The following is a 10,889-nucleotide window of genomic DNA, read 5'->3' as shown; positions in this document are numbered from 1 at the left end:
TTGTACTGACCCCTACTTGTATTTGTTTTCTGTGTTATTTGTGGAGTGCAGCAAACGTACCGTCGTCTTCAACTCAAGCACACCTCTAGCCAGTCTTCGTTACATCGGATTTCAGGGTGAGCTAATGCTTCTAGCTTGGACTGGATCTTCTTCCTCATGTCTTGATGCCTTGAAGTTCCGGCATGGACTAGCTTTTGTTTATTTTAGCTTCTTAGGATACTCTTAGTTTAGTAATTTGATCATAGATGTTCTTGTGGTGATGAATTCCAGATTTTGGGGAATAATAGATGTTGAATTTTAGAAGTTATGGAATTGGATTATATTAATGAGTTTAAGTCTTCCGCATTACTTTCTGTTGATATTATATCGAAATGTTAGGGTTTAGATTGGTTGGTTCGCTCACATAGGAGGGTAAGTGTGGGTGCCAGTCACGGCTCGGTTTTGGGTCGTGACAGGTTTTTTTATAGTACCAATAGTATCAATCATTTATTGAAAAAACTAGGATGTTTTGGAGAGTTTGGATATGAAAAATGTGTTGAAAAGTTCATTAGACATACATGGGTAAGGGCAGGCGCGACACCCCTGCCGCGCACAATAAATTGTCCACAGTCCACCAAGGCCTAGTGCGGCACGCCACAAGTTAGCAAGAAACAAGCCTCAGTCCACAGAGGCTAGCGCGGCGCACCACCAGTAAGCCTAACCTAATATTTTTTGTCCAGTTTTCGTGGCTTAGATCTTTAAGTCCTTCCGAGGTACATTAACATCTTTAAATGAATCTAATTACTTCAGATGATTTCTAAATACCTAGAAATCATCCAAAGAACTCAAATCAAAACGTTGAATCCATAATCCGTTCAAGGAAAGTTAAGACCAAAGTTTAGGGAGTTAAGTCTAAAGCTATGAAGTAAGATAAAGTATTGTTTCTCGATGTTTCCAAGAGTCTTTTCCAAAGATATGAACTTTGTTTAAGGCTCATGTTTCGAATTAAACAAAGTGTATAGGTTAATTTTTGTCACAAACGTGTTCACATTTATTTAAGACATAAAGTTCAAGTTAAGTGGAGCAATAGTTGAGTTAATTTCTCTAAAGTTATAATGTGACTAAGTACTCCCTAAAGGTTTATGAATGTTTCACTTTAAGTTAAAGGGAAAGTAAGAGTTCTAAAACAATTTTGAACTAAAAGTTGAACATTCATTTCCAAAAGGAGCTTTATAAAGCTTATAGGTTCAGTAAATTATCTCAACCCAAAGGAAGAATGTTTTATTAAAAGTATGAGCTTAGTTATATTTTGGGAGTAGTATTATGCATCGATGTGGGGATGAGAGTTCATATTAACTCAAGTCTCCATGTAAACCATGAATCCATCATGGGAATTGATGGATCATACTTTTTAGATGATCGCGTAAGAGGATCTAGTGAATCCACTAAGTTAAGTAAGGTCCTATACCGATGGAAAGGTATAAGATCATACTCGGGAATCGTAAGGTAAAACGTTGTACCATCACATAGGCTCAAAGTGATAGTTTTCAGTTAGAAAATCTCCCATAAAAGTTATATTACTTTCATATATAAGTAAAGTAGAGTTTTGTTATTGCATTTTTTTGATGAACTAACCTTTTTTATGGTCTTACAAGCTTTATATATATCACATGTGTTTTAAATTGCTTTATATACATACTTTGATTTAAGCATATTCTTGAGTTTAACAGAGTTATGGTAAGTTCATCTAAATGCCCTCAAGATTATGTCGTTATTTAGCATTCCAACTCGCATATTCGTACATTCAATATACTAATGTCAATTTTCCTGCATCATTTAATGATGCAGATACAGTTAACCATGATCAGCAAACAGCGCACTATTGATCTAGTTGAACACTGTGTAGTCACTTGGAGAGCATCCTTGCATTCTGGAGGACATCCCTTTATTTGCTTTTCTAGCTTAGTGATTAGGATGTTGTGGGGTCTGTTCAAACATCCAACTAAGTTAATAATGACTTCATAGATAGTTAGAATATTAGTAGTAAGTTTTAGATCCTTTTTTTACAACTTCATATGTTAAAGTGGTGAGACTCAAGTTCCATTTTAACCACGATAACTATTTAAGCGAATTGATGAGAAAATTTTAAATTCTTTATATGAGATTATTAAGTATTTTGCTAAGTTAAGTAAGCCAGGACAATGGTAAACATGGGGGCCAGCAATGGTCTTGGAGTGTCGGTCACATCCAGGGTGTAAGCTCTAGGCGTGACAATTCACTTCTTTAATTTCTGGCTTCTTTATGGAGTAAAAATGTCAATCATCTTCTGTTAATACGCCATCCCATTTATCACCGTTCGAACAAAGGAGTTATTGTGGTTATGATTTTCTTCCATGATCATTTTAACTCCTTTATAACTTACCATTTTATTTTTAGGGGCTAAGGTAGTTTTAATTAATCTATAATATACCCTATAAATTATAGCTATTTCTCTACTATTAGTTTTACTATGCTTATTTTTAGTTTTAACATCCTATGTTAATGTATCCATTATGGATTGATCATAAAAATCTATTGTATTATTAGGATAAGAATTAATGTATATCGAGCCAATGGCAAGGTTACTCTTTAGTACTGCTAATAATGAATCATGAAAATTTAATAAGCTATTGTCTCTTAAAAGAAGACATATTGGTACATCTTACCCAATCTAAGAAATGGTTTTACTGCTATTTGTACAAGTTCTATGTGAAGAAATTTTATATTTCTCTTATATCTATTAATATTGTTAGGTCTTAATAAATTTAATAGTCTCGATATTTCTAATAAAAGCAATGGTAGACTAGAAATTTTTAATATTATAATATTTAATAGAATCAAAGGGTCCTATTTTATAAATCTTTTTAAAGTGTTCTTTAGGAATATTCCAATTTTGTTGTTTATTTTCAATTTTTGCAATTTTATTATAGGTATTATAGATGTTAATACTATTTAAAATATTTTGATGTGTAGGTGAATTAATTTTAATTCAAGGGAGAATATAGTGATGAGAAGAATACGCTCCTTGGGCTTAAATATCTACTTTAAAGATTACTACCGGAATAATAAATTCTTTGTATAGTAATTATTGTTATCTTTTTCACTAACTTTACATGATGTTATTCTTCTAGGCTTGGCGACATGAACATCCTTCGGGTCCGACTTTATGTCATTCACAGTCTAAGGCAATCGAAAAGAACGTCTAAATCGGGAATTATCTTGCGACACTACTTCAAGGAATAAAGCTATGAAGATAAGTGGAAAAAGAACATCAACTACCAAACTCCGAACTCACCACCCCTACTATAACCTAAGTTTCGACATCGTCCTCCCAAGGACAACATAGGGACTTATCCTCTCCTACTCCTACTGTTCTCGACAAACTTGTCTCCGATATTATTAGAGGGGACGGACCGAGTTCTTGGACGGAATCCTAAGTAAAATTGGGCAGAGTAACAGAAGGGGGAACTAAAAGGCAAAGCTTAAAACAACACATCAAGAAAACTCAAAAGTAGAGAGAATAACAAGAAAACAATAGTAAATACTTCAAAACTTTAAAACATAAAAATAAAAAATAAAAATAGTATAGAGAATACTTGCAAAATAACTTTTATTTGATTAGGGAAAGAGAGAGAACATGGATGGGACTAATGGAAATGGAAAAGATTGGGAAATGTAGGGAGAATCTAGAGAGGATTTCAAAGTCAATAAGGTTTTGAATGCCCTCTATTGATACAAGTTGAAAGCCGTAAAAATGCTTCAAAAGTGCTGACTAATCTAATTTATTATTCTATCTATTTTATATGTGTGCATACACTAAGGAACATTATTGTTTTCACATACTACATATTACACATATCTGATAATATATTTTTGTGGTAGGGAATATATTCCATGTAGATGGAAACGTAGCTTTGTTACATGTATATCTTCTTGGTTGATTGCTGAAAAATCTTGATGTCAAGTCCTTTGTAACTTTGTGGCTTGGACTTTAAACCGTGTAGGGTACACATGTTGGTGGAATTGTTGGCATAGTGAATGTTCTTGCTTTGTCCAAAGCTGAATTTTGCCATAATAATCTTTGAAACCTGGTATTTATTTATATTGTACTTTTTATGGTATATCCTTGTATATGGGATCCATTCCTTGTTAATTCTTTAGTTTATTTCAAAGTGTGTTGGCACTTTGTCTTAATTAAGGAGGTAATTCGTGTTATTCCTTGTATATCTAATTATATATGCGTTGCTAAGTAGCAATATCTAATAATTCATATTTTGATTTTGTATCATTATTGAGGTTTAAATAAGTCTTCCATAATTCTTCTTTTAACTTTCTTTGGATTTGTCTTAATCCCTTTGGGGTGGTGAACTTAAAATTATCTTATCATTATGTACACTGGATGCCCGAATTTTACGTGTCTTGAGTAAATATGTGATCTTCGGAATATATTTATAAACAACCTTTCATGTTGACTTGATAATGCCTGTTTATTATCTCAATATTTCTCATTTTGAATATATCGATAGGAGAAACTTATAATAGCTTTGGGTCTTGCGACATCTTCTCGGTAAGATCCCAAAAAACACTTACGTAAAGATAGAGCCTAACATGGTTGTCATGATTGTGTAATGACCTAAAATTTTCTATAATGAGGCATAGGGGAAGTGTCGAAGATTTTAGGTGCATTAGGAGTAAAACGTCAAAGGACGACCAAGACGTTCGACGACTAAGTCACCTATGTGTATCATATTAGTTTTATGTGTTTATGTGTCGTTCATAAGGTTATAAGGTTCTTAAATGAGTTATTATTGTGCATATTAGTGTGTCATGTTTCATGATATTTGGAAGTCAAAATTCCAAGAACGTCCATATCATTCGAAAAGTTTGCCTCGAAATGACCTTATCTGTTTAGGCATGTTTCATCAAGTTTTATGTGTATGTTTTGGGATACATTTAAATGGTAGGTCATAAAATCATATACCAACATAATTAGGTTTGAAAGGTCATGGTACGACTCCATGTACGACCCACGAGGGGCCCTAGAAACATGACCCCAATTTGGAGCTCAACATAAGCCAGGCAATTGTAATTGACTGACCCAAATGATGGCCTGTAAACCAAGAGACGACTTGTCTATTGGTGGCGTCGATGAAGAGATGTGTCCTTCACGTTGAGGAGTTTAAGGATCATCGAATGAGACCCCATCGACGGGGTGTGGGTGAGACTATGGACCATCGATGCTGGGCGTCGATGGTGCTAATAACTGGCAGCTTTTCTGTTAAGACTTGGGGTTGTTGAAAATTCACCCCACGTATTATAAAATAGTTAGAGATGTTTTTTGGTATTTTAATAGTATATAAGTCCCAAATGTCTCAGTTAAACCTAACACCTAATCAAAACACATTCCCTCACGAAGTTTCTTCAAAAACCTCCATGAGAGTTCAAGGTGAAGATGGAGCTTCAAGATGGTTCTTCAATAAATTTTCTTCTTCAATTATCATTGTGTTCTTGTAATAAAGTATGGGAGTTCTTCATCTGAGGCTTGCTATAACCTTAAAGCCAATTTCAAAGATGATTTTCAATGATTTGAAAAAGATGAAAAGTCCAATTTCTACTCGAAGTCATTGGTTCTTGATTGAATAGATTTGAAACATTAAGATATGATGTTATTGATGTATAATTGAGGTTTTCTAATTAAATTACCATGATCCCTTTACCTTTTCAAATCTCTCAATTTGACTAAAATATGGGTTAAGTGATCATATTTTGATATCAATGAATTCATGTTTAGATTGTTATGGGATTTTAATTTATGTATATATTATGATTGATATATTTATAGGTTGTTTCAATATTATCAATTGAGTATTGTATATTCTTAGGTCTATTGAATATTAAGCTTAATGTATTGATATTGACTTAATGATTATGAATTCTAGAGTAGTGTTCTATAGGCTATTGGATTATATAAGGATTGTATCCAATTGATTTCTAACTTGTATTAGATTAATAATTATATATTGAATTGACCTAGATTCTTTGAGTATTGTAGTTTATATATTAAATTGGTGTTCATGGTCATGGTTAGAGTCTTATGTTATCGAATTGGATGATTTAGCTTTGGATTGAAGTTGTGAGATTGAATGGGTGGTAGGCTACCCTAACTCTCTTAAATAATATTTATAGTTTTTGCATTATAATGTTGGTTGGTATGGTCCACTTATGGTGGTGGTGTTATGTGAATTGATGTGGAGTTATCGGCGTTATATTATGTAGTATGATTATCATGACCTTGTAAGGACTACTTGAAGTATTATGATGAATTGTGTAGTTCATTATGTCAAGAATGATCATATCTACCAGCTTGTGATTTATGTGAAAGTATATGTTTCTTTTATGAACGTTAGGTGATCATGTTAGACTATGACTATGTCTTAGTATGTTCAGTCTTATTGCAGACCTAAGGTTATTCCTACTTGACTATATGAGTCTGTAATGGTTATATTATTATTATATGGTAGTGTATTCGATGACATAAAGATGATAATGGCTATTCCTATGTTCTTCTAGAATGACATGTGATATTTGTTAAGGTGAAGTATGTGGTCTCTTTTCTTGGTTGACTTGTGTCCCTTACTTGATGTATGTATGTATGTGAATACATGATATCTTGACTTAGGATGTTTAACCCTCTTAGTCTTGAATGATGCTAAGAAGGTCATTTATGTGAAACCTTGAACATAGTAGTTAGGTTATGAATGTTGAAGTCTAAAGTTGTAATGGTATCCTTCACGTAAAGGAATGATAGACTTAACAGTGGTTGGCTGAAATGGCGTCATATCAAACCTTAGGAAAGTCATGATGATCTTCTTGTTGCCATTGTAATGTAGCCCTAGAGGACCTCTTTGGTAGGGTAAATGTGATTGGGTTATGAACTACATATGGAACACAATTGTATGAAACTTAAGTGTAAATTACACTATGAGAACAAAGGCTATCACCGACAGACTAAGGTAAGGGATGTAGTTCTCGTCAAAGTATGAGACTAGAATACAAAGCACTCCCTTAATATTCCTTAACCATGTGCCTGCATGGGATTTGTCAAAGTTGTACCATTGACAATTAAAACACCTTCATCGGAGTAGGTTAGTACTCCGGATTCCATATTTTGCTACCATGGACTATGTCGGTTATTGCCTTTTCTCATCATGTTAATACCTACTAGAATTATAGAAGTTGTATGAGTTTTAGGTGGTGGAATGGGACACTATCTAAATATTGCACAAGAGGCTTTGAAGGTGTTAATTAAAGTCTGTATGTCTTCTCCAAGTCCATTACTTTAATATCATTATGTGATGAAAGTCTCCTAAATGAACTAAGAAATGAAATGAATTAAGTTAAGAAAACAATTTAAGTTAATGTGAACTTACCTAGAGTATTTAAGGGTTTTATAGTTAAGGTGTGAAGGGGGAATAGGAATGGTCACTTCATCTCTTACCTAGATAAGTCCTAAGAAAGACTCTAGTTAGGGAACATGGTTAATTAGATTGGCATGATCTATAGATATCTATTCTTAAGTATTACATAGGTAATCTTGAAGAGGTCAATCATGGACATTATCTTCTTCATATACTTCAGTAAGTCTTTTGATAACCTTTGTAAAGGAGAATGTCATATTGTATGTTTCGAATGTATTAAGTGAGAATGATTCTAACTTAGGTAGTCTATAGGATCTCTTTGCATGGGAGGTCACTTCACAACTCACTCAAGTGAACCTTAGAGTCACCTTTGGTAGGAGGATCTCATCTTCATGTGATTGATGTATTTGTAAGTATGTATATCTCAGTATGGGTGGTCTAAAGGATCATATAGGTGTGCCTTGAGAGGTTGTTGCTTGTCTTTCTTTTTCTTACTTAAGTGAGTCTTAGGTTAGCTTTTAGTGAGGGAATTATATGCTAAAAGGTGTGCAAAGTGAAGCTAAGGAACTTTTTCACTATTACAATGAAGAAGTTCACTGTACTGTGAAGTAAGTTCACTTTAATGTTTTCTTAAAAAATTGATTAATTGCTTAAATAATTATTTATGTCTTTCTATGTTGTTAAATGTGGTTCTTATGCTTAATGTATGATGTTTTAATAAAAATTCATGAAAAATATGTTATTTACTAAATGTCCCTTTTCATGGTTTTTGCATGGCTTCCATACTTAGTGCATCTAATGTGCTAACTACTTCTTTTCCCTTTTTGACTAAATTGATTGGAATCGGAAGTCTTGATGTGCCATGGTGGATGGATAGGTTTCTAAGGATTGAAGATGAAGTATTAGTGAGCCCTTATCGATTCGAGGACATTATCCACATGCTACTTATGTCTTAGTCTTTATTTTATGTCTTCCATGAGTTAAGATCCAAGTGTTGTGTACTCAAAAGTTTAGATGGTTCAATGAGATGTTGTAAATGTTTAATGTTTTAAAAAAAGTCTTTCGTTTGCGTATTGATTATGGAAAGTGTGTTTCGTCTATGAAGAAAGTTTTGAATTCTAACTCATTTTAATATGTTTATTATGCAATGAATGATACGAGTGGCTTAGGTGAGACGTGTTGAAGCCTCATTTGCCGTGTGACGACACAGGGATGCTCTAACTTGTACGGTGTACTTGTGGGTTGTTATATTCTGTCTCATCATAATTTTATTTGTGTAGCACGGCTTCCATTATTTTCATATTTGTAGTATTTTATAGTACCTGTAAAACTTGTTGACCTTTAACTGGTAACATTGTTGAGCTCTATTGCTTCTTATTCATAGCAATCTTTCACCTGTTTGTATGGTTTAATAATCTTCATCTTGTGATTAGCCAAGAAAATGATTTTCTCATTTTTTGTTATTCCTGATCTCATTAATTCCCTGGAAAATTGTTTTTATAAAATTTCGGGAGATTTTTTCCCGTTTGAATTGATAATAATATTAATTTTTAATGAAAAATCTATGGCTGAGTTGCACTCATTGTTTAAATGATTTATTTATTGAATGAGGGTAACTCCTAGTGCTAAAAATTTCTAAGAGGTGGAGAAGGTTTAATAACATTTATTGTAGAATTTTCTTGATGTGAAAGTGAATTTATTTGAAAAATATTTTTATAATTTATGAAATTACTTTCATGTTTTGACATAGTACTTAGGTAGGGAAAATGAGATCTTTCCTAGAAATCTTTTATGGATACAATCTAATTTTGAAGTATAAGGCTTTATTTGAGTGAAATAAATACCTAATATAATTTCTTCATTAATTTCTTTGGTTATAATAAAATCATTTAAGAAACCAATTTCATTATTGCATATGTAAGACTTTCTGAGTTTATTATTTATTTTAAGCTTTTCCCCTATTGCGACAAATAATTGGGTAGTACCTTTATCTAGATATTTATGAGGAATTAATCCTTCAATAATGCAATTTTGGTTTGCGCCTGTATAAAATAATGCAATTTTATGAATGATACAATTTTTATTTATATTTAATGTGATGGGTATGTGGTAGTTTTGTGGTTGAATGACCATAATTGTATTAATTCTTAATTTTGATAAAAAAAATTCGAGAGACTCTACTTCGTTTCATGTTTCTCCTAGTTTGGATTTACATTCTTCCGGTTGTTTTTGGTGTGGTATATTTATAAATGTTCTTTTCGTAACTTCTTCAATTTCTAAATTTTTGAGTCTCTGCTTAATTTCATTTATTTCATCGTTTATGTAAAATTAATCCTAAATACTTTGTAGATTGTTCACGTTTAATTGGTTGTTTAACTTTATTTAAAATATTTTTTCATATAAAAGGTCTTAATAGTCATATTATCTAATTGTTTATCAAGAACTAAATATCTTAGGGTGATCAAATATGTTTTCTTTAAACTAGGATCCTCAATATGATCTATCGTATCAAAGAATGTTTATTTATTACTACTATTGATGACATTTATAGACTAATTCTTCCAGGTGCAAATTGCACCACTGAATTCACAAAAGTCTGAGGACTTACTATCATCACAATCCTAAGCTATAATTAGCTGATGTTCATCGCCAAGATTTTATCAGAGGGGTAGTTCTTTTTAGTATTTTCTACGACGAATACAACTTATCTTTAACTTCTTATTCTAATTCTAACATATTAATTGTCTTTATTTTTATTAGTGGATAGAGAATCTTTTTGTTGATGTCCAGTTTTTCCATAGCCCCGACACCTATGAAAGTACGGGCTTGCCAACGTGTAAACCGGGAATTATCTTGTTACACTACTTGAAGATATAAATGTAAGAACATAATTTGAAGAAGAAAAAGAACTAAGAAACTCCAAACATACCATCTGGACCGTAACCTATGTTTTGACGCCGTCCGCCAAAGGATAGTGTAGGGACTTAACCATCCGGACCGTAACCTTTGTGGTTGTTGACTTTGTGAAGTACCCCCTATACGTAACTAATGTCGTCCTCCTCGGAGAGGACTAGGACAAGACTCTTAGCATTCATCATTACATTCATAGGTTAAAAATGTGAAAAATTTATAACTTTCTACACTATTTTATGAGGTTTACTTTGACCTCTCGCTTACACATAATATATTCATATCGAGTATACATAGACCCTTCGTATAAAAATATTATATAGTCTTCTACATTTATGGAACAGATAGGGAAAATACACAATATAGTCTAAAAAGGGAATGTCTCATATTAAACCACAAGCCCTTACACAAATGCAGAAATGTATATTCCGGCTTACAACAATATCTTGAAACAACATGAATGAAATGATCGTCTTTAGACTATAACAAAGAATCATAGTTTATTACGATCCTCAAGTACACCATAGAAGAAAGGAGTTTTCT

Source organism: Solanum pennellii, chromosome 8 (genome assembly GCF_001406875.1).
Source record: "Solanum pennellii chromosome 8, SPENNV200".
NCBI lineage: Eukaryota > Viridiplantae > Streptophyta > Magnoliopsida > Solanales > Solanaceae > Solanum > Solanum pennellii.
The sequence above is the reverse complement of the archived record's forward strand: the minus strand, read 5'-3'. Positions refer to the sequence as shown.